At 45.7% G+C, this 21,586-nt stretch overlaps 1 protein-coding gene across 2 annotated transcripts in view; it reads left to right on the forward strand.

Moving 5' to 3' along the window:
* The first annotated feature begins 15,157 nt into the window (after positions 1 to 15,157).
* Positions 15,158 to 21,586, forward strand: part of LOC134357442 (tudor domain-containing protein 7-like) — a 126,981-nt gene continuing 120,552 nt past the window's right edge. Inside the window, exon 1 of one of the 2 annotated variants that reach the window (XM_063069026.1) lies at positions 15,158 to 15,299. The gene's annotated coding sequence lies outside the window, so the exon portion shown is untranslated. The remainder of the gene's footprint in view (positions 15,300 to 21,586) is intronic. The other variant, XM_063069027.1, reaches the window with a different exon arrangement.

Consider the following 21,586-nt stretch of genomic DNA (forward strand, 5'->3'; position numbering starts at 1 on the left):
CTGCAAGGACCAGATGCAATTTGCCTACTTCCACAATAGATCTACAGAGGATACCATCTCACTGGCTCTCCACTTGGCACTGGACAATAGTAATACCTACATCAGGCTGCTGTATATTGATTACAGCTCAGCGTTCAACATAATGATGTCCTCAGTTCAAATCAACAAGCTCCAAAACCTGGGCCTCTGTAACTCCCTCTGCAACTGGATCCTTGACTTCCTCACTGAGAGACCACAGACTGAATGGATCAGAAATAACATCTCCCCCTCACTGATAATCAACACTGGTGCACCTCAAGGATGTGTGCTTAGCCCACTGCCCTACTCTCTCTACACCCTTGACTGTGGTGGCTAGACACAGTTCAAATGGCATCTATAAATTTGCTGATGACACAACTATTGTTGTCGAAATTTCAGATGGTGATGAGAAGCAAGGTAGCTCAGCTGGTTGAGTGGTGTTGCAACAACAACCTTGTATTCAACATCAGTAAGACCAAGGAATTGATTGTGGACTTCAGGAAGCTGAAGTTGAAGCTAAACGCACCATCCAGTCCTCATTGAGAAATAAGCAGTGGATAGGGTGACCATGACGGGTTAAAGAACCAGCAGAGATGGAAAACACTTTGGTGTCTGGTATTGCTATTAACTAATAATATTTATTGGTAACTACGCAATACAGTAATATAAATGCAGAGGAATCAAACAGGTTAGCAATGATTATATATAAGTAAGTGTGGAATATATATGAAAACCAAGCTTCTTCAAGTCGAGGGGTAAATAGATACAGTCTTACGGTGATGAGTAAAGTTCAGTCCAGTTCGTGGTATTGAGTTGAGTGGTGATGGAGAGAGAGAGAGAGGGAGAGATTTGAGGCTTCAGATGAACTGATGCCGTTGATCTTCCCGTTTTCCTCCGAAATCCTTTAAAAGTCACCAACTGTGACTTCAACAAAGGGGACCGTTCTTCTGTGGTGGAATCATCAACCCAGGCATTGGTTGACCACATGGACAACATGGATCCTGCTTTCTCTGGTGGACAGGATCTCGCAGTGGCCACACATTTTAATTCCACATCCCATTCCCATTTTGATATGTCTATCCACAGCCTCCCCTACTGTCAAGATGAAGCCACACTCAGGTTGGAGGAACAACACCTTATATTCCGTCTGAGTAGCCTCCAACCTGATGGCATGAACATTGACTTCTCTATCTTCCACTAATGCCCCACCTCCCTCCGTACCCCATCCGTTATTTATTTATATACGCTCATTCTTTTTCCTTCTCTCCTTTTTCTCCCTCTGTCCCTCTCACTATACCACTTGCCCATCTTCTGGGCTTTTATTCCTCCTCTTCCCCTTTACTTTCTCCCTAGGTCTCCTGTCCCATGATCCTCTCATATCCCTTTTGCCAATTACCTGTCCAGCTCTTGGTTCCATCCCTCCCTCTCCTGTTTTCTCCTATCATTTTGGATCTCCCCCTTCACCTCCCACTTTCAAATCTCTTACTAGCTCTTCTTTCAGTTAGTCCTGACGAAGGGTCTCGGCTCGAAACATCGACTGTACCTCTTCCTAGTGATGCTGCCTGGCCTGCTGCATCCACCAGCAACTTTTATGGGTGTTGCTTGAAATTCCAGCATCTGCAGATTTTCTCGTGTTCCTGTATTAGTCATAGCCATAGTCATAGTCATACTTTATTGATCCCGGGGGAAATTGGTTTTCGTTACAGTTGCACCATAAATAATAAATAGTAATAGAACAATAAATAGTTAAATAGTAATATGTAATTTATGCCAGTAAATTATGAAATGTCTAGGACCAGCCTATTGGCTCAGGGTGTCTGCCCCTCCAAGGGAGGAGTTGTAAAGTTTGATGGCCACAGGTAGGAATGACTTCCTATGACGCTCTGTGCTGCATCTCGGTGGAATGAGTCTCTGGCTGAGTGTACTCCTGTGCCCACCCAGTACATTATGTAGTGGATGGGAGAGACTGACCAAGATGGCATGCAACTTGGACAGCATCCTCTTTTCAGACACCACCGTGAGAGAGTCCGGTTCCATCCTCACAACATCACTGGCCTTACAAATGAGCTCATTGATTCTGTTGGTGTCTGCTACCCTCAGCCTGCTGCCCCAGCACACAACAGCAAACATGATAGCACCGGCCACCACAGACTCGTAGAACATCCTCAGCATCATCCGGCACGATGAGCACCTTGTTTAATATATATGCCTGCCGCTTTAAGAGCAGTTCAGGACAGGCCTGTTTTTTCACTTAATTTTCTGGCTAGTTGTCTATTCATATGCTGTATTGGCACTTGCCCTTCCCTTGGACTACATCAGTGACGTGGAGAGGGGGAACCTGCTGCATGGGCAACAGCCGGTCCTTCAAATCTTCCCACCCAGGCCTGAACCCTGGAGAGGACACAGTCCACCGGAGGCCCAAACCCATGATCCCCTGCGATCGATGGCTGCCTACCACTGTTTCTTCATGAACATGAGAAAGTCTGCAGGGGCTGGAAAACCAAATCAACACACACAAAATGAATAAACAGATGACGTTTCTGGCCTGGACCCTTTTCAGGACTGGGAAAAAAGGGGGAAGATGCCACAATAAAAAGGTGGGGATAGGGGGACGGAGGATAGCTGGAAGGTGATAGGAGCAGCCAGGTGGGTGGGAAAGGCCAAGGGTTGGAGAAGGAGGAATCTAATAGGAGCTGAGAGTGGGCCACAGGAGAAAGGAAAGGAAGAAGGCACCCGGGGGAATTGATAGGCAGGTGACAAAAGATAAGAGGCCAGTGTGGGGAATAGAAGAAGAGAGGAGGGGGAGGGGAAAATATTTTACCTGAAAGAAAAGGGAAAAAAAACTTACCCGAAGAAAAAGTCAATACTTATGGCATCAGGTTGGAGGTTCCCCTGGCGGAATATAAGGTGTTGCTCCTCCACCCAGAGGATGGCCTCATCGTGGCACAAGAGAAGGCCATGGACCAACATGTCAGAACAGGAATGGGTATTGGAATTTAAATTTTTGGCCACTGGGATGACGGAAGACCACTTTTAATGGATGGAGTGGATATCATGGACACTTAGACTATTTCTGACACCTCCCTCCCTGTTCTCGATGGAACAGTCTATGTCCCAAGCCTTTCCCAGTAATGTTCCCCAACTCTTCCTCTGCTACGTTGACGAGCATTTTGGTGCTGCTTCATGTACCCATGCTGAGCTCATCGATTTCACCAACTCTATCTTCAACTTCCACCCTGCCCTTAACTTCACTTTGTCTATTTATGACACCTTCCTCCCCTTTCTCAATCTCTGGAGACAAACTGTCGACCAACATCTTTTATAAACCTACTGATTCCCACAGTTATCATGACGATACATCTTCCCACTCTGTCTCCTGTAACAATGCTATTCCCTTTTCTCAGTTCCTTTGTCTCCACCCCATCTGTTCCCAGGATGAGGTTTTCCTTTCCAGGGCATCAGAAATGTCCTCCTTCCTCAAAAAATGGGGTTTCCCTTCCTCTACCATTGATGTTGTCCTCACCCACATCTCCTCTATTTCCTGAACATCTGCGCTTACTCCATCTTCCCACCACCTTAATTGTCACGAAGAAGACATGTCAGCAGCTATACTTCACTAAGGTTGCATAATTTACACATTCTTTGATAATAAATGAGCCTTAAGTTTGAGGAGGTTTACTCTGTCACCACAGACTCCAGCAAATTTCTACGGCTGTATGGTGAAGAGCATTTTGACTGGTTGCGTCTCCGCCCGGTGGAGAGGCTCCAATGTGCAGGATCGCAAAAGGCTGCAGAGGGTTGTGGACTTAGGCAGATCCAGAACAGGCGCAAGCCTCCGGACTGGTGAGAATACCTTCAAAAGGCAGTGCCATCATGAAGGCTCCTTACTGAAGGGACATGTCCTCTTCTCATTACTACCATTGGGGTGGAGCTACGGGAGCCTGAAGAACCAGACTCAAACAGCTTCTTTCCCTTCGGGATCCGATTTCTGAATTGTCCAAGAACCTACAAACACGACCTCACTATTCCTCTTCCGCACCATTTATTTTTGTAACTAATAGTCATCTTTATGTCTTGTTGCCACAAAACACACATTTCGCGATGTTTGCTAGTGATAATAAACCTCTTGCTGATTCTAGCTCTTAGAAAACTTCTCCAATTGATAACAATTATCAGGAACTCAAGATACTACCAGTTGAAAATGTAAGGTGTTCAAAGACAAAAGGAACATCTGTACAGGCAGTGGAAGGCAGGTGTCCAGTGCGGCAACTGTTAGAGCATTTTTGGGGTTAGCCAGACATCCCACCTCTCCCGGAAGGTCCGGGAGTCTCCCGCAAATTAATAGTGGCTCCCTGATGCCCGCAAATTATTAACAATGTCCCGGAAATTGATTTTTTTGATAGTGAGTGTGAGAGAGCGCGCGAGAGAGCGAGCGCAACAGCAAGAAAGCAAGTGCGAGAGAGAGCGACCACGAGAGAGCGCGGGAGTGAGAAAGCAAGCGCAAGAGAGAGAGCGCACGCGAGAGAGAGAGAGAAAGCAAGCGAGAGAGAGCGAGAGAGCGTGCGCACGAGAGAGCGAGAGCGAGAAAGCAAGCGCAAGAGAGCGAGAGAGAAAGTGCACGCGAGAGAGAGAGAGAAAGCAAGCGAGAGAGAGCGAGAGAGCGTGCGCACGAGAGAGCGAGAGCGAGAAAGCAAGCGCAAGAGAGAGAGTGAGAGAGAAAGTGCACGCGAGAGAGAGAGAGCGAGAGCGAGAGAGTTCCAAAAAAAGTCAGAGTGGCAGAGTGTTCCAAAACAAAATATAAAACGTACGTCAGCCCAGACTACACTAAAGTGTACCCCTGCCTAATAGGGGTCAAAATAATGACAGTGTTGCTCGCTGCACTGTTTGCAACAGTGACTTTTCTATTGCCCATGGTGGGTTAAGTCTGTAAAAGACATGTTGAGGTGAGTTTAACAGGGGGTCATTCATTCATTAGGCATAGCTAACGTTATTTAAACTAGCTGGCTAGCTGCTAAGGAGCTACTCTATTGCAGTCATCCCACCTCTCCCGGGAGTCTCCCGCAAATTGATGGTGCTACCTCCCTGAAATGAGTTTTTGCAGGGTGGGATGTCTGGGTTAGCACAAATAACTTCAGCCACAAGTCTTCAGATGCAAATTGAACTCTGGATTAAATCTAAAATGCAGCTCTGAAGAATGGGTTCCTAAGAACCATGAACCACAGTTAATTGGAAGACCAGACAATGCTGATTAAATTTGTTTTTTGGGGGTCTGTCATGTGGATGTGAAGAGGGAAGTGAGAGGGTGGTGTGCAGTTCAAAGAAAGAACTGTAAATATGGAATTGTCCTTTGACCTTTAGCCTGAATTGACCTTTGATCTATAGCATATAAAACGTCATGTAGCATTGAGTCAGGCAAGCCTTTTTCCTCAGAGAGGGGTCTCAATATGATGCCTTCTCTGTCTCATTTTGTCGAATAAAGAGACTGCTTCGTAGCGACCAGTACTTCCCTCCAGTGACTTTGGGGACAACATTTGGGGGCCTGTCCGGGGTACCTTTGTGACCCGTTGTATGACCAACGATCTCAGCGGTCTAAATGAGTGAGTATTTTTAAAATTAGAATGCACACTTGGACCTGTTTAGGTCAGTGGCTACAGGATCGCTCGGTATCATGAACGCGGTGGTGAACTGAACTGGTAGATATAAAAGTTGTGTGTGTGCATACATGTGTGTTCATTTAAGAGACTAAACTTTGTGTGTTAATTTGGTGAGATGAGGCCACCAGTTGCGAAGGGTGATTATTGAAAGTTCAGGATGCTAGTAGGAGGCGTGAATACAGTACTCATTCCGGGAACTATATTTTAGCACGCGTGTTTGTGAGTGTGTGCTCCTTGGTGTAACAGACGCAAAGGAATACAGTGGGTATTGTGAGTTTAGACACGTATAAGTGGCAGATTGTGGAGTATATACTCTGCAGTTTTAAGTGTGAACTGTTTAACTGGTAACCGTCACTTATGTTTTGCGTTGTGTGGGAATTAGTGTGGAGATATTTCAGGGAGAAGTTTTACCGAGATGTATCTGTCAGGATGGCACCTATTGAGGTCAGGCAACATCAGGTCAAGAACCCTGATGACCCGAGCAAGCCCTTGACTCTGATTACAACCATTCACCCCGGGAAGAAACAGAGCTTTTTGACAGAGCTGCCCTTATTTAAGGTTGCTTGCGGGAATGCAGAATTCTGATGCAAGCTCGAGGAAATGGTTGAAGTTCACCAGATGCACCCTAAAGATATACATGTGTTGGTAAAAGTGAAGTGTCCGTGGAATTTGTGGACAATATGGCCCAGTAGGTGCAGGTACATGGGCAACTATCGGGAATGCCAGCAATGAAAGAGGTTTCGCTTCTTTAAAGCGGAATTGGGGCGGAGACTGGAGGAGGTGATGACAATGATTCGAAGAGCTGAAGAGCCAGCCATGGATTATGCAGTTTATTTAGGTTTGGATAATCCAGGGAGGAATGACCCAGTCTTCCTGAAGATGCTGAAAGATGGCCCACCAGGCAGGTTTCGATTTGGGGATAGCGATGGGATCGACCTACAGTGATAGTGTCATAGACTTGTGACATAGACCAGAGGAAGGGGAGGGAAAGTCGCAAAGTGGCTGATGCGACCATAGCTGCTGTGATGTCACAGAGAACTTGCCTTGTGTGCCAGCAGCTGGGGCAGCTGGCAAGGAACTGCTGGAATAGATGTGGGAAGAAAAAGGAGATGATTTGTTATGGTTGGGCCATGTTTGGAGGCAGTGTCCTCAAAAGAGGGGGATCTGGTGAGAATCATTCACCAAACAGGCAGAATCCACGGCAGTGCCCTCTCTTTCTGATTAGACTTCTGACCAGATTATAGAGCTGGAGAGGTCAGACAAATGGCCAACGGACGCCTCTGTTGCCAGTGGTGGTCATCCACGGACGTACACCCGAGGTTTATTAGGGGGCCAGCAATGTGAAATGTTAGTGGACACATTGATAACTGAACTACCCTTGCCACAACCGGAGAGGTGATTTACATTACCATTGAAGGAGGTGAAACAATGAGGGTGGAGAGAAGTCAGCCCCAGGTACTTGAGATTGATGGAGTGCAGCTTCCTGTAGATTTTTGGGTGTTCCCAAACAATGAAGGTATTGTATTATCTTGGGAATGGACTGACTGAGTAAGGCAGGAAAAGGAGAAATAACATGGACAAGACAGGGACTGAACATGTGTGACCCGCAAAGCAGCTAAAATGCCCCATAGAAAGACAGCAGCCCAAGCAGGGAGGAGGCACAGGGCAACACACATCAAATGCTGGAGGAACTCAGCAGGCCAGGCGGCATCTATGGGAAGGAGTACAATCAATGTTTCGGACTGAGATGCTTGTATTTCCAGCACCTGCAGCTTTTCCCTTGCTTATGTGGCCTTGGCCTGAAGCATTGATTGTACTTTTTTCCGCAGATGCTGCCTGGCCTGCTGAGTTCCTCCAGCATTTTGTGTGTGTTGCTTGGATTTCCAGCACCTGCAGATTTTCTCTTGTTTGTGATTGGAGAGACAGGGCGACGTGCAGGAATTGTGTCAGGAGGTCCCAAGGGTAGGGGCCAAGCACAGGCAGGAAATGTTGGAAGTAGTGGAGCTGCCTGAGGAAGCAGCAGTGATTAAAGTAAAGGCACACCGGAAAGGGGATAGTATGGGGCAGAAGGGGCGAGTGGGTAGAGATCAGTGTGAGGAGGGCAGCAGAACAGCAAGAAGCAACAGAAATTACAAGTGTACAGGAAGAAACTACAACGGCAAATTTAATACGATTACATGGAGATGTGAAGGACCACTATAACCGTGGTAACACATTGAGCGATCGAGCAAAGCAGCAGCGACATACTGCTGATCAGAGAGAGCCAGAAGGAAAGGAGTTACCCCTCCCACAGCTGAGTGACCAAGTTCTGGTCAGGGTGCTGCCTTAAAAGTTAGGGTTTGCTCCCAGATGGATAGGACCACAGGTGGTACTTTTAACTCGTGTCTTTGTGCAGACTCGGCGAGGGAGCCAGTGGAAACACTGGACTCAGGTTAAACCGTACGAATCACCTTTCTCTTGCCTCCACCGACTGTGTGGGAGATCAAGTGTACCCAGTAACTGTGTAGGTTCAGAGAACCTAAGAGATGAACACCAGCTGGTCACCCCAGACCTGACCACAGCTGATGCGAAGGTGAAGACACAGAGTGTGACGAAAACCCATGAATAGCATGTTAAAGTGTACTGGTAACGGTACTCTGTCTTGAAGTCTGATCACTGAAGGTAGATGATTAGTTGAATAGCAGAGAGTAGAAAATATATATTGGGGAAAAACAGATGGGGAGGGATTTAAGTTAAAGCAGAGTCATCAGGTTCCACAACTTCGATGGCAAGGAAGACTGAGAAAGACTGCACACAGCATCGGAAGGCAGTCACCCCCAGCCTGAACAGGGAGTGAATGCTTTCAGCGGTTGGGCCAGTGATCGGCTGGACAGTTCAGAAGGGGGTACCACCGGGGAGAGGTCCTTGCAGTCATTCACATCGAGACCACCCCAACCGCTCCTGTGCATCGATGCGAGGGCATTTACCTTGCTGCTGACCCTGGAAAGAGAGTTTTATCTATCAGACAATGAAGGGGTGATGACAAAGAATGTGATTAAGCTGCAGTCGGCCAGCTGGGAAGCAGCCAACAGGCACACAAACAAAGCTGCAGTTTTAAAGACTGTTGTTCAAATTTCTGGAACAATCTCCCTGTTTAGCGTTTGGTAGGTAGCCATTAGGGATGATAGGGTAGATGTAGAGGCACATAAAATAACTGGGAGGAAGTCCGAAGCAGGGCATTTTTGTTACACTATTTGAGTACATCCTCCTTAAAGTTGGCCTTTCCTGGAACAATTTATTTTTGTCCAGGAGAGCCAAGAGGAGGGTCTGTTAGAGCAATTTTGGGATTAGCACATATAGCAAATAACTTCAGCAACTGACTTCAGCCACTGGTCTTCAAATGTGAATATGAAACATGGATTAAATCTAAAATGCAGGTCTGAACAATGGGTTCCTAAGAACTGTGAACCACAGTTAATTGGAAGAGCAGAAAATGCAGATTAAATTTGTTTTTTGGGTGTCTGTCATGTGGGTGTGAAGAGAGAGGTATGAGGGTGGTGTGTAGTTCAAAGGAAGACTGTATATGTGGAATTGCACTTTGATCTGTAGCATATAAACAGTTATGATGTGTAGCGCAGGCCTTTATCCTCCAAAAATAGTCTCAATATGATGCCTTCTCTGTCTCATTTTGTTGAATAAAGAGACTACTTTATAGCAACCAGTATTTCTCTCCAGAGACTTCGTTTGTGTGACCACAGGAGCCTACTGAGAGCTATGAATGAGGGTGAATTCACCAGACACAGAGAGGCAGTCAATGCTGAGTGGAAAGAGCACTTGAAAGATGTCCCTCATCCATGAGACTGTGCTTGACATACACACGCATGCCTCTATCCCTCAGCCTTGCTACCCTCCTTCACCAGGAAATTAAAAAGGCCATAATAATAAGGCTTCAGGACTAGATGATACCCATGCTGAAATCCATGAACTGCCTCTATTCTCAAATCGATAACATTTGGGAAGATGAGATAGATCAATGGACTTCAGGTATGTCATCTTCGGGAAAGGAAACATCCGATAATGGTAACAATAGAGGGTTGCCTATGCTATCTGCCACAGTGGACATCATCAGAGAAACAACCCTTTCATTATTCTGCTCATCAGAATGATTTCCAATCTTATATTTGCTCCACAATGGTATGTGTGGCATGATGGTAAACACTGGTTTACAACAGTGGAGAGTGGTGTCAACAAGGCTACATTTTTGCTGACTCATTTCCTAACCTCTTTTATGATCATGTTGCACATCACTTCTGACAAATGTCCCCGGGACTAGAGATAATTTTCAGATTCACTCAACAGGCTCTACACTCAAGAGCCAATGTTACTTGGATCTCAGCAGTCAAGGTGCAGGTTCAAAGTTCAAAGTAAATCCATTATCAACGTACATGTATATCATTACATACTACCCTGAGATTCATTCTATTTTCACAGTAAGTACAAAGAAACACAATAGAATTGATGCAATACTGCACAAAGCAATGTGCAAAAGACAACAAACTGCGCAAATACAAAAGAAACCAAAATAATAAATATTGAGAACATGAGTTGCAGAATACTTGGAAGTGAGTCCATAGGTTGTGGAATCAGTTTAGTGTTGGGGTGTCTGAAGTTGATTGTGGATAAGGCACATGACTTGCACATTGGAGACCAAGTTCCAAGCCATCATTGGCTCAGTCACTGAGGTATACAGTACTAGATGACGGATCCAACATCAGCAGGACAAACCTGTTCTACCAATCTATCCTCCTTTGCTTACTATAAAACCCAAGAAAACGTGGACCGCTTCCTGAACTCGGAAGCCAGAACTCTTGGCAGAGGCAGATTTCATTGATGAAATTTCCAACTTTCTTCAGTGTTTCTAAGCAAAATATGTATTTGTTTCCATGCAATATTTGCTCCACAATGATATATATTCCATGATGTTCACCAATATTTATGATATACTGGGAGCAGTGATCTCAGTCCTCCTGTATGTTTCTGAAATCTGGAGTATCCACTGTAGGCACCCCAAAGCAGCAGAAACATACCAGCAAACGTGTATTGCAGAAGGTGTACAGTACATACTGCATATGGTGGCACATGAAAGGCAAAGCAGGAATTTCACATTATGCATATTATTCATGTTAATTAACCATATTTGCATAAATGGAATGCTTTAATGTGAAATATGAGACTGCAGATTCTGGAATCTGGAGCAACAAATAAATCGCTGACGGAACTGAACAGCTCCAACAGCATCTGTGGAGGGAAGGATCTTGTCCAGATAAAGGGTCTTGACCGGAAACATTGACTGTCCATTTGCCTCCATAGATGCTATCTGACCTGTTGAGTTCCTCCAGCATTTTGTTTGTTGCCCCAGAATGCCTCAATCTACTTTTTCAGTACGTAAAGTTTAGGCAGTGAGAGAATCTCATCTCTATCATCACCAGAGTGTGCTGAAACATAGTGTCACTGGGACCATTCAACACTCAAGACCTGTGTGGATGTCTGTGTACCTTCAAAAACATATTAGCATATCCAAATGAAAAGGCAGGAATGAACCAGGAGATTTGTTGTCTGCTGAGGGCTAGATCTGTGGCATTTAAGAACAGTAATACAAGAAGTCCAAGTATGACCTACAGAAGGCTATTTTAAGGGCAAAAAAACCCCCAATTTTCATTGAAGTTAGAGACAGAATTGGATGCACTTCAGCTCTGGTAGGGTTTGCTGGACATCACTTCCTACAAGGCGAAACCTAACGTCATGAATGGCTGTGATGCTTCGCTCCCAGATGGGCTGATGACCCTGTGGTTTCTGTCTCGGAGGCCAACATCAGAACATCTTTCAAGAGGGTGAACCGTCGCAAGGCATCAGGCCCCGATGGTGTACCTCGTAGGGCATTGAAACTGCCGAGTGCCGAAGGACTCCTTCAATCTCTGGGTGCTGCAGTCGGAGGTTCCCACCTGCTTCAAGGCAGCGACAATCAGACCAGTGCCCAAAGGGTGAGCTGCCTCAATGCCTTTTGCCCAGTTGCATTCACATCTGCTGTGATGCAGTGCTTTGCAAGGTTGGACATGACCAGAATCTACTCCAGCCCAAGCAAAGACCTGGGCCTGGTGCAATTTGCCTATTGCAACAATAGGTCTCCAGCAGATACAGTCTCACTGGCTCTCTACTCGGCCTTGGGTCAGCTGGAAAGTAGCAATATCTACATCAGGCTGCTGTTTATTGATCACAACTCAGCATTGAACACAATCACACCTTCAGTTCTAATTAGCTACCACCAAAACCTGGGCCTCTGTACCTCCCTCTGTAACTGGATCTTTGACTTCCTCACCAGGAGACCAAAGTCCACGTGGATTGGAAATAACACCTCCTCCTCACTGACAATCAACACTGGCGCACCTCAAGGATGTGTGCTTAGCCCACGGATCTACTTTCTTGACACTCACGAGGATGTGGCTAGGCACAGCAGAAATACCATCTATAAGATTGCTGATGACATAACCATTGTCAACAGAATTTCAGATGGTGACGAGGAAGTATGTAGGAGCAAGGTAGATCAGCTAGTGTTGCAACAACAACCTTCCATTCAACATCACTAAGACCGAGGAATTGATTGTGGATGTCAGGGAAACACGCACCAGTCCTCATTGACTGATCAGAGTGGGCAGTTTCAAGTTCCTGGCTGTCAATTTCTCTGTAGGAGCTATGTATCTATTTTCTGTTTGTCTGTATTGTATTCTGTATTGTGCGTTTATTATGGGTAATTTGTCACATGGGTTGTGGTGTTATGGAAGTGAGTGGATACAGTTCTGTATTCATGATTAGTCCAAGTTCAGTTTAGTCTGATTAGAGCCAGGGAGTAGTCCACTAACGCTTGACCACTAATGCTAACTAATGCTCAGATCATTATATTATTATTAGACCTCTTATTTCATAATATCACTAGTTTTAGTTTTGTTCGTTTTTTATCACTATACGATTTTCGTCTTTGCTGGTTTCTTAATAAAGAATTGAATGTACTTTTTTGACTTCGGAACTTCATTATTGTCATACAATCGCTGAAGATCTATCCTGGGTCCAATATATTGATGCAATTACAAAGACAGTGGCCATATATCTGGTATGTCACCAAAGACTCTCACAAATTTCCACGGAGAGTGTTCTAACTGTTTGTATCACTGCCCGGAATGGGGGTGGGGGGGTGGGGGGAAGCAAATGCACAGGATCAGAAAAAAAACTGCAGAAAGTTGTAAACTCAGCCTGCTCCATCATGGGCTACCATCACTGAGAAGGGACAGCATCGCCATCACCCAGGACCTGCCACTTCTCATTGCTACCATCGAGGAGGAGGTACAGGAACCTAAAGACACACACTGAATGTTTCAGGAACAGCCTCTTCCCCTCTACCACCTAATTTCTGAATGGACAATGAACCTATAAACACCCCCTCAGTATTTTTATTGCTCTATTTTTGAACTACTAAAGTACTTAATTTTTTATATATATATTTCTTATTGCAATTTATAGTTTAAAAAACATTATGTATTACAATGTACTACTGTTACAACACAACAAATTTTATGAGATATGATGGTGATATTAAACCTGTTTCTGATTCTTCTGTACTTTGTCCATAGCTGTCAATCCCAAGCTCATCTTCCATACTAAGTGGTGACTAGCTAATCAGCAAAATAATCACAACAAGCCCAATCTTAAATCAAGAGAGATGTTTTTATTAGGTCAGCTGCTCAGGTTCTATTGGCAAAACATCTCCTCCATGATCTCTATCAGCACAGGTGCACCACAAGGCTGTGTGCTTCACCCCTGCTCTACTCGCTTTACACCTATGACTGTGTGGCTAAGCTCAGCTCCAATACCATATCACAAACAAGAGAAAATCTGCAGATGCTGGCAATCCAAGCAACACACACAAAGTGCTGGTGGAACTCAGCAGGTCAGGCAGCATCTATGGAAAAAAGTACTGTTGACATTTTGGGCCAAAACATCGATAATACTCTTTTCCATAGATGCTGCTTGGCCTGCTGAGTTCCTCCAGCATTTTGTGACTGTGTGGCTCCAATACCATATTCAAGTTTGCTGATGACACCACTGTTCTGGACTGAATCAAGTGTGGAGATGAATCAGCATACAGGAGGGAGATTGAATACTTAGCTGAGTGGTGTAATAACAACAACCTCTTTTATTGTTAGCAAGACAAAGGAACGGATCGTAGACTTCAGGAGAGGGAAACCAGAGGTCCATGAACCAGTCCTCATTGGAGGATCAGAGGTGAAGAGGGTCAGCAACTTTAAATTCCTCAGTGTTACCGTTTCAGAGGATCTCTCCTAGACCCAGTATGTAAGTGCAATTATTAAGAAAGCATGGCAGCACCGCTACTTGCTTAGGAATCTGCGGAGATTTGGTATGACATGAGAAACCTTGACAAACTTCTATAGATATGTAGTGGAGAGTGTATCGACTGGCTGTTTCATGGCCTGATATGGAAACACCAAAGCCTTTGAACAGAAAATCCTACGAAAAGTAGTTGGTTTGGCCCAGTACATCACCGATAAAGCCCTCTCAACCATTGAGCCCATCTACATGAAATGCTGTCGGAGGAAAGCAGCAACCATTTTCAGAGATCCCCACCTCCTAGGCCAAGCTCTTTTCTCAATCTGCAATCAGAAGCCTCAGGATTCACACCACCAGGTTCAAGAACTGTCACTACCCCCACAACCATCAGGCTCCTGAACAAAAGGGATAACTACACTCACTTGCCCATCCATTGAGATGCTCCCACAACCAATGATCTCACTTTAAGGAATGTTTATCTTGTTATGTCATGTTCTCATTATTTATTACTATTTATTTATGTTTGCATTTGCATAGTTTGTTGTCATCTACACTCTGGTTTATCTTTCATTGATCCCGTTAGAGTTACTATTCTATAGATTTGCTGAGTATGCCCGCAGGAAAATGAATCTCAGGGTTGTATATGGTGACATGTATGTACTTTGATAATAACATTTATTTTGAAGTTTAACACCCTCGCCAATGTTAAAGCCACGGAGGCTTTGTTTCCTGTGATAAAACATATTAAAAACAGAGAAAATTGTGAGCTTGAAAAGATAGTTGGAGCCGAAGTTGTCAACTCCGTTTGTATTCCGGATATTTCTCCACAGGATTTGCTAACTCCACACTTTGCCACTAATTGACCAATACTGGCACCCTTACAGTACACTTCCTCCCTATCCCAATGAAACTTTCCACGGGATCTTTCGACAACCGTCTTTCTTTTTAAAAAAGTGAAATAGACAAGAACAGTTTCACTTTGTGTTATACGCACTAGTATTCAAGCTGTTGAACTTCTTTACAATTTGGAAGTTCGCTAATGTAACTTGCAGCCGCCCCACTTCGGCCGGCAGCAGCGCATGCGCAACCTCCTCGATAACAACGGCAGGTGCCCAGGCGGGGCGTGTGCGCACATGCGCATCTCTCGTGGTGCCGTGGAGTCGGCTGCGTACCAGCACGCCGGTGGTCCAGACACGGTCCAACCGTTGGGCAGGGAGCGGGTGGCGGCGCGGCTGCAGGGCGCGCCCCGCGGTGAGTACCGGCCGAATCCCGAGGGCGTGGGCGCACCCGGAGAGTCCTGTGAGGGCAACTGCAGGCAGCGTCGGAGAAGTGCCCTGGACGGGGCAGTGAGGGTGTCGGGGACGAACTGATGAAGCACGGGGAGTGTTGGGAGGGCAACGGAGGTTGTTTAGGGAGGCCGGAAAGTTCGGCTGGGAATCGCCGGGCGGCTGCTGGAGCGCTGACAGTGTCGGGGCATTATCGGATCATCGGGAGGGAGAAGCGGCGCGGCAGACTAATTGATCACCAAGGGGTTGTGAGAGATCCCTGGCAACCGAGGGGATGAGGTTAGTACTGGGTGGGCAAAGGAATAACGTAGGGTCGGAGTGAGGGCCGGAGAGGCTTGAGGAGAGCCCGGCACTAATGACAGGGGTTGGGCGAGGGCAATCTACCAGGGACTAATTTAAAAACTGAAGGGTTCCGGTCTGGGGTGGTGAACGCTGTGTAAACAGAGAGAAACGGGATGAAATGTGTTGAACGAGAGATAAAGGCACTGCAGATCACCAGAGGGTGGGAGAGTTTAAGATGTGGGTGAACTCTGCGAACGTGGCTCCAGCACAACCACAGTGTCTGACCCCTGTAGCGTAAGAAAGGAGAAAGTTGGTAGTTGGTGAAGACTCGCAGTAATGGATGAGTGGGTCTTCGGCAGGGAGCAGGTTTAAGGAATGTGGGTGTTAGCGGGACACGATGCTGCAACAAGGAAACAATCAAACCATAAAATATAGAAATGTACAGATCTAATCAACGTGAATAATATAGTGTATGAACTGTTTTGCAATTAGTCTGATTTTATTTTGTTAAATAGTTTTTGTAAAAGCACTTCACAAATATGTAGCTGGCTGCCGATGGTGTACTATGTTTTCATTGGCTTGGAAGCTGTGTGATCCTTTATGGTTAGAAACACCAGGCGAAATGGTTGTGGATAAACAAGTGCAATTGGGGTCTGAGACCTACACGTGGTTGGACCAGGACAGATTATTGATATTCAGTCTTAAAAACTTGAAGCTCAACTCTCAACCATAAATGCCACTGATGTGTATGTGCATGCATCTCCTTCCTGTATGTCATCGTGAGTTTGAGGAGACTTGGTGGGGGGGCGGGGTGCGGGGGAAGTATGCTACTGCACAGGATCAAAGTAGACCGCAGAGAGTGGTTAAAATTAGTCAGCTCCATCATGGGTACTAGCCTCTGTAGTACCCAAGACATATTCAAGGAGTGGTGTCTCAGAAAAGTGACCTCCATCATTAAGAACCCCCACCACCCAGGACATGCCCTCTTCACACTGGAAGGAGGTACAGAAGCCTGAAGACACACACTCAATGATTCAAGAACAGCTTCTTCTCCTCTGCCATCCGATTTCTAAATGGACATTGAGCCCATGAACACTACCTCACTACTTTTTAAATTTCTGTTATGCATTACTTATTTTAATTCAACCATTTAATGGAAATATATACTTCAGTTTCTTCTATATTTATCATGTATTACATTGTACTGCTGCCGCAAAGTTAACAGATTTCAAGATGTATGTTGGTGATAGTAAACTTGATTCTGATTCAATGTCCAGCTCTTCTGTTGACATGGAGGGAGAAGTTAATGTCGTGACACAATGTCACTAAACTTTCTAACTTCTTCCTGTACTCTGGCTCATTGTTATTTGAGATATGGCCCACTGTGGTGGTATCTTCTGCAAACTTGGTGATACCACCATAGTGGGCTGTTTTTTTTAAAAAAAGAAGTTGGAGCAGAATCTAGCTGTGCAGTTGAGGGTGTGGGGTGGGGCGTGAGGATGCAACTTTGTGGAGCACCAGTGTTTAGAATAGTTGTTGGCTATTGGTACTGATTGTGGTCTGTTGGTCAGGATCCAGTTGCACAGGCATAGATTCCCAGGGTCTGGAGGTCGGTGAAGAGTTTGCTTGGAATTTATAGTATTGAAGGGGGAACTGGAGTCAATGAACAGAATACTGATGGAGGTGTCTTTACTGTCTAGATGTTCCATAGGTGAGTGTAGGGCCAGGGCAATGGCATCTCCCATAGACTTGTTTTGCTGGTAGACAAACTGCCGTGTATCTAGATTGTCTGGAAGGCTGGAGTGTGCCATTAGAAACCTGTCAAAGCACTTCTTCATGGCAGATGTTAGAGCCACGAGACAGTCATTAAGGTACATTATTTTGTTTTTCTTGAGAACCAGGATGATAGCAGTTGTCTTAAAGCAGGAAGGAAGCACAGCCTGAAGCAGGGAGAGGTTAAAGAGTGTCTGCCAGTTGATCGGCATGTGATACAGTATAAAGACATACCCAGAAACACCTTCTGAACCTGAAGCTTTCCACTGGATCACCTTCCAGAAAACTGATCTTGCTCTGTGTTGAGGACAGTAGATTCAGGTTCATTGGTGACAGTTGGGATTGCAGGTGACATATCAATCAATTCCCTTCTGTTCGAGACCTGATCTGGAAGGTATGTAAACAACAGGAATTCTGCAGATGCTGGAAATTCAAGCAACATACATCAAAGTTGCTGGTGAACGCAGCAGGCCAGGCAGCATATATAGGAAGAGGCGCAGTCGACGTTTCAGGCCGAGACCCTTCGTCAGGACTAACTGAAGGAAGAGTGAGTAAGGGATTTGAAAGCTGGGAGGGGGAGATGCAAAATGATAGGAGAAGACGGGAGGGGGAGGGATGGAGCCGAGAGCTGGACAGGTGATAGGCAGAAGGGGATACGAGAGGATCATGGGACAGGAGGTCCGGGAAGAAAGACGGGGGGGGGTGACCCAGAGGATGGGCAAGAGGTATATTCAGAGGGACAGAGGGAGAAAAAGGAGAGTGAGAGAAAGAATGTGTGCATAAAAAAGAGTAACAGATGGGGTACGAGGGGGAGGTGGGGCCTAGCGGAAGTTAGAGAAGTCAATGTTCATGCCATCAGGTTGGAGGCTACCCATACGGAATATAAGGTGTTGTTCCTCCAACCTGAGTGTGGCTTCATCTTTACAGTAGAGGAGGCCGTGGATAGACATGTCAGAATGGGAATGGGATGTGGAATTAAAATGTGTGGCCACTGGGAGATCCTGCTTTCTCTGGCGGACAGAGCGTAGATGTTCAGCAAAGCGGTCTCCCAGTCTGCGTCGGGTCTCACCAATATATAAAAGGCCACATCGGGAGCACCGGACGCAGTATATCACCCCAGTGGACTCACAGGTGAAGTGATGCCTCACCTGGAAGGACTGTTTGGGGCCCTGAATGGTGGTAAGGGAGGAAGGGCATGTGTAGCACTTGTTCCGCTTACACGGATAAGTGCCAGGAGGGAGATCAGTGGGGAGGGATGGGGGGGACGAATGGACAAGGGAGTTGTGTAGGGAGCGATCCCTGCGGAATGCAGAGAGAGGGGGGGAGGGAAAGATATGCTTAGTGGTGGGATCCCGTTGGAGGTGGCGGAAGTTACGGAGAATAATATGTTGGACCCGGAGGCTGGTGGGGTGGTAGGTGAGGACCAGGGGAACCCTATTCCTAGTGGGGTGGTGGGAGGATGGAGTGAGAGCAGATGTACGTGAAATGGGGAAGATGCGTTTAAGAGCAGAGTTGATAGTGGAGGAAGGGAAGCCCCTTTCTTTAGTGGCCACACATTTTAATTCCACATCCCATTCCCATTCTGACATGTCTATCCACGGCCTCCTCTACTGTAAAGATGAAGCCACACTCAGGTTGGAGGAACAACACCTTATATTCCGTATGGGTAGCCTCCAACCTGATGGCATGAACATTGACTTTTCTAACTTCCGCTAGGCCCCACCTCCCCCTCGTACCCCATCTGTTACTCTTTTTTATGCACACATTCTTTCTCTCACTCTCCTTTTTCTCCCTCTGTCCCTCTGAATATACCTCTTGCCCATCCTCTGGGTCACCCCCCCCCCCGTCTTTCTTCCCGGACCTCCTGTCCCATGATCCTCTCGTATCCCCTTCTGCCTATCACCTGTCCAGCTCTCGGCTCCATCCCTCCCCCTCCTGTCTTCTCCTATCATTTTGCATCTCCCCCTCCCAGCTTTCAAATCCCTTACTCACTCTTCCTTCAGTTAGTCCTGACGAAGGGTCTCGGCCTGAAATGTCGACTGCGCCTCTTCCTATAGATGCTGCCTGGCCTGCTGCGTTCACCAGCAACTTTGATGTATGTTGCTGGAAGGTATGTGGTGTTGTTGGCGATGGTGCCTGACTTAGTTAACCTATAATATGTAAGCCCTGTCACAGCTGATGGCTGGATTAATACTGTCTCTTAGCATCTCTGATAGCTTTATGGAGGTCATATCTTGATGTCCTGTAAAGGTTAGGTTTAAGGGAAAGTTCAGTTTCTACGAACTATTTATAATCTGAACAGTTCACAGGTTGGAAATGTAGCTGTGAACTAAGTTCCCAGGTTCTAGAAAATGACCTGCAGCAGCCACTGATGCCACTGTGCTCCTGAACAGATGTTTGTTAGGACACGCTGTACAAAGTCACTTGTTTGTTAGCTGGGGAGGACATTAGTGGCAAATGTCTGTGATTTTCTTGACACTAAGGTTAACCCTTCTTTTGAAAATGCATTACCTCTTTGTAGTTGTTGGAGAGGGGTTTAAATGGCTGTTTACATTAGGGATCAAGAAAGAATGTTCTTGATTTTGTAGTGGAATGAAAGTTCAGGAAGCTTATTTTTGTATGCAGCATATTTCATGAGTCCTTAATACAGAAACAAAACAGATCCCCTCATTGTATATTAGGTGTGGACTGTAAACTACCATAGGCAATTTCCTGGATTCCCAATGCACTGTACTGAAATGAAAGTGAAAGAACAGTTTCATGTTGTGTAATATGCCTCAGTGTGAGAGTTCCTACTGCATGTTTACTCTGAGCACTTGAGTATTTCTATTGGGTTATTGTCGAGGACAATATCTTGAAACTGGAAGACAGCATTTTTGTTAATGTTTGAAACTGATATTCTGTTAACTCATTTTCTGAACCCCCAATGTTGAAGGCTTATTGCTTCTGTTTACCTGCGAGTTTCTCAGCACAAATGGCAGAGTATTTAACTGTTTAACTTTATTTAATGATTAAGTGAATCTAGGATCTGATTTTAGTGATTGCACTTTATAGACCAGCGGTCCCCGACTACCGGGCCGCGAGGAAGCGATATGATTTGGCGATAGGAGTCAGCTGCACCTTTCCTCATTCCCTGTCACACCCACTGTTGAGCCATTACGCATGCGAGGTTATTACCCGCGCGTCATCCATGTCAGCGCGGGAAGGAGATCAACTCCTCGAGCTTGCAAATGACGATGAGCTGGAAAGTATGTTTTACATAACATCTCTGCCGGCATTCTGGATCAAAGTCAAGGCTAAAAATCCTGAGATAGCCATGAAAGCACTGAAAACGTTGCTTCCATTTCCAACATATCTCTGCAATGAATGCAACGAAAACTAAATTGCGGAAGAGACTGGACACAAGGAACCCCCTTCGAGTATCGCTGTCTCACATCACCCATCGACGGGTCAGTCTCGTTGTAGGGAAACCAGCCCCGGGCTCCCACTGATTCAGCGATATTGGTGTGTTGCAATGATTTTATATGTTCATATGGGGAAAATATGCGCTGCGTGTTTAATATCCAAATGTTACTTAAAATGTTATGATGCTATTGACTTATAAGTGACTTATATAACCATATAACAATTACAGCACGGAAACAGGCCATCTCTGCCCTTCTAGTCCGTGCCGAATGCTACTCTCACCTCGTCCCACCGACCTGCACTCAGCCCATAACCCTCCATTTCTTTCCTGTCCATATAGCTGTCCAATTTTTCTTTAAATGCCTCTACCACTTCTACTGGAAGTTCGTTCAACACTTCAAGCTCCCCTGATAATTGACTTATCACTATATTCATGCGAGGAAAATCTGCGCTGTGTGTTTAATATTAAATTTGTTAGATAAACCCTTTTAGAAAGGAAATTGAGTGTATTAGCCACTTAGCACTGATATTCTGGTCGTGATTAACACACCCCCCCCCGAACAGAATCGCCAAAAACGATTGGTAGAAAAAAAAATCATATACGCATGCACAAGTCACGCATGCGCGCTGGTGACTGCGCAAGGCTTCATGGTCATTGTAGTCTTTCTTGGGGTAAACCCAGCGTATTTGACTGCTACTCTTGTCCGTTGGCAACCCTACCACCACCCCCGGTCGGCCGGTCTGCAAGAATATTGTCAATATGAAACCGGTCCGCAGTGCGATAAAGGTTGG

Source organism: Mobula hypostoma, chromosome 16, assembly GCF_963921235.1.
Source record: "Mobula hypostoma chromosome 16, sMobHyp1.1, whole genome shotgun sequence".
NCBI lineage: Eukaryota > Metazoa > Chordata > Chondrichthyes > Myliobatiformes > Myliobatidae > Mobula > Mobula hypostoma.